Genomic DNA, 4253 nt, shown 5'->3' on the forward strand with positions numbered 1-4253 from the left:
ATAGTAAGTTCATAAATTTTTTTTTTCTTTTTTAATTATGAAACAAAAAGAAAACCATACAATTAATACCAAGAAATGAAAAAGAAATCATTGGTAAGAGAAAGAAGGCATTGTGATTGATCTTATTTTTAATTGAATATGTGAAAAAAATACTGCATTGAATAAGTGATCAACCTATTTCATAAAAAATAAATAAATAAATAAAGAATAAGTGGTCAACTTTGACCCTTACTTTTGGAAATTTTACAGGAAAGGTGTCTCCCAACCACCACCAAAACTACATGATTTTCTCACATGAACTTGAAATTTTTTATTAATTTTTACTCTGTTCTCAAAAAAATTGAATAAAAAGACTCAATGTGAAGCTGATGATGTTTGTTGAAATTTTTTATTAACTTCAATAACCCTTTTCCCACATTTATCCTGTCTATTCTCGACAACATAAGTAACCCTTTTTCTTTCTCAACCGGTAGGTGGGATTTGGAGCATTTTCATGTGGTTTCTATGTATTGAAGTTAAAAACCTGCAAACGATTTCCTCCCGCAAAGGAAAAGTAAATCCAATTGGAGTAAATGGGTCTTAGGAGTGGTTGGAGAACATGAGAGTGTAGTTCATGATTTTGGGCATATGGCGGTGGTGTGAATTAGATCAAGAAGAGTATATGAATTGGTCAAGTGCCAAATTTCAAAATTTGGACCCTAATCCAATCACCTGGTCTACTTTCCATTGCACATTTTTCATTATCTCAATATAAAAATTCTTTAAAGATTTATGATTTTTTTTCATCTTATCGTCATTATTATAAGGATAATTTACAATGTCACCCCCTGGAGATTGTCACAATTTTAAGAACACCTTTTTTGTTTTACCAAATTAGACTCAGACCCCTATCGTCAATCACGCGATTAAGTCAAGAGTTAAAATGACTGTTATACGTTTTTTCACTAAAATTCATTTTAACCTAATTCCTTTTCACCTCTACCCATCTTCACCGAGACATCGAGGGCATAGAGAGAGAAAGAGAGAGAGGAAATTTGCGGCACAATGCCACTGTCGGCGGCGTTCTTCAATGATATCCATCTAATTGTTTGCAGAGACTCCAATTTCAATGGCTGAAAAGAACTCGATATTTGTACAGAATTTATACTGCAACCGTTGATATTCCAGCTGCTGCTCTCACCTTGCCTTTCCCTAGAATCCATAGTAGAAGTATTCGATTCTACATCCTCCGTGTGGCAATTATTGCTCTGTTCTTCATCATCATCGCTTATTTGATTGAACCTCCGTGCTAATTCCCAAATATTTTCCACGAACTCTTCGTCTAAGTATCCATCTAAGTTGGCGCTGCAAGCCCTCCTGTGAAATCGGCTTCTAGACTTGGGGTTATGGCAAGATCGAGATCTCAACAGTTCTGTCGATGACGATGACGTTGTTCCTAAGAAAGCTAATTTGTGGATGAATCGGTAGACAAGAGCTCGATCTACTCCTCTCTGTTTTTCCGACGAAGGAGATGAAATTACAGAGGTAAGCATCTGAGTTGAAGAAGGGGAGCGAGAAGCTACGGACTACGACCACTGTAAACAAGTCGCGGCGACCTTTTCTTCCATGCCTTTGCTTTGCAGGCTCCAAAAAGGTCTTAGAAAAAAAAAAAAAAGGAGAAGACGTAAGAGTAAGAGGATAGAAGGAAAAGGCAAAGTGTCTTTTAATCTGACAATTTGAAACTATTTTAAAAGAACTCGAAGTCTTGGGATTCTTGATTGTGAATCTGTAAATTAACAAGCGTAGTCGTCGTGAGGTCCAGGGACGATGGACGTTCGTCATCGTTCATCGACGGTACTGCTGCCATTGCTTTGAACAATCGTCGATGGATAGGTAAATTAGGTTTTAGAATGGGATCAAATCGATTTTGGTGAAAGAAATTATTACAAGGGTATTTTAGGTACTTTATATTTTATAAAGGTATTTTGGTATTTAAAATAAAATATAATTACTGACATCAGCATGTGAGGTATATTCCTTAACAGTGATTGACGGTAAGGGGTCTGAGTCTAATTTGGTGAAACAGATGGGATGTTCTTATAATTGTGGTATTCTCTAGGAGGTGACGTTATAAATTACCCTTATTATTATTATTATTATTATTATTATTATTATTATTATTATTATTATTATTTGGTTGAAAAAATTTTGTCCACTTACATGGTCATTACACTCAGCACATAGGCCAATGGAAGGTTATACAGAGGCATCTGGGCAAGGGGTAGCACGATCTTTTTGTGTCCACCTATGTGTAGGCATAGAGCCACAGAAGTGAATAAGGTTATAATGTCATTATAATTATTAGACACAAGGTTTTGTGTGCACAAAACTACATGATTTTCTCACATGAAATTGAAATTTTTTATTAATTTTCACTCTGTTCTAAAAAAAATTGAATAAAAAGACTCAATGTGAAGGTGATGATGTTTGTTGAAATTTTTTATTAACTTCAATAACCCTTTTCCCACATTTATCCTGTCTATTCTCGACAACATAAGTAACCCTTTTTCTTTCTCAACCGGTAAGTGGGATTTGGAGCATTTTCATATGGTTTCTATGTATTGAAGTTAAAAACCTGCAAACGATTTCCTCCCGCGAAGGAAAAGTAAATCCAATTGGAGTAAATGGGTCTTAGGAGTGGTTGGAGAACATGAGAGTGTGGTTCATGATTTTGGGCACATGGCGGTGGTGTGAATTAGAGATCAAGAAGAGTACATGAATTGGTCAAGTGCCAAATTTCAAAATTTGGATCCTAATCCAATCACCTGGTCTAATTCCCATTGCACATTTTCCATTATCTCAATATAAAAATTCTTTAAAGATCTATAAGTTTTTTCATCTTATCGTCATTATTATTAGGATAATTTACAACGCCACCCCCTGACAAATGGCACAATTATAAGAACACCTCATTTGTTTTACCAAATTAGACTCAGACCCCTTATCGTCAATCACTGTTAAGTCAAGAATTAAAATGACTGCTATACCTTTTTCACTAAAACTCATTTTAATCTAATTCCTCTTCACCTCTACCCATTCTCACCTTCACCGAGACATCAAGGGCAGAGAGAGAGGGAGAGGCAATTTACGGCACAGTGCCACTGTCGGTGGCATTTTGTGTGTGTGTGTGTGAGAGAGAGAGAGAGAGAGAGAGAGAGAGAGAGAGAGAGCTGACCATAGGATTTAGTTGTTCAATCACAAAAAATGTATATTTTCAATAAAGGGTAAGTCATTTGTTGCAGAACGTGAAGCATACCGTTAATTTTTAGGCTTGTTACCCTAAGTATAGTCAGTCTAATTCAAAGTGAAACACATACATTCATGGACAAATGAATTGTTATTTATTGGAGTTTCAACTTTGTAGACTTTTATTTCTTCATTTGACACCTAAATTACTTAGAATTCGGATTCCCTCTCCTGCAGGTAATCACTTCCATCTTATCTCACACTGCCATGGGATGTGAGGACCACTTTGATGTATAAGAACCCTACCCCATGGATGACCTGAGATGAGATAGGCGGGTAGCTAGGGTGGCTGGAGAAAGGGTTTCAACTCCTAAAGTTGTCGGCCGGCCACCGTATTCTACAAATGAAAGAGGAATTTTATGCTAAAGTCTCCCTACTATTTTATACACTTGCTTAGGATTCCCATTTCAATATAAGATTTATCATCTCTCTTTCATATCAGGATAATAATAATAATAATAATAATAATAATAATAATAATTAATATAATAATATAATAATATTATTATTATTAGTAGACACAAGGTTTTGTGTGCACCATATATGCAATCGTCGGATAGAGGATACGGGTCTACAGTGCACCCCTCTCACCTCCATCATACAAAACCTCTCCCTTTATAATTACATATTATAAAAATCATATTAAATATAAATTTGGCACAATAAGTGAGGAAATATTTGGCCTACTTTGGGCCCCACTTGACCTACCACATAACTAATATATATGACCAGTGGAGATGAACCTTGTTGCAATGTATTCTCCGAACTTGTATGTACTTTCTCATGGGTTGTGATGTAATTCTCCGGCATTTTCCTTGGTCCTCTAATAGAGAGACTCATTCCTGCCCTTGCCACAGCGGCTTTACAATTGGGACTTCCCATGCCTGGTAGCTAACTCCACCACCTCTCTGTGTCTCTTTGATTGTTGGGCAGAGGCTTGCCCCCCCCCCCCCCACCCCCCCCCCATG

This window comes from Macadamia integrifolia, chromosome 5 (assembly GCF_013358625.1).
Source record: "Macadamia integrifolia cultivar HAES 741 chromosome 5, SCU_Mint_v3, whole genome shotgun sequence".
Lineage (NCBI taxonomy): Eukaryota > Viridiplantae > Streptophyta > Magnoliopsida > Proteales > Proteaceae > Macadamia > Macadamia integrifolia.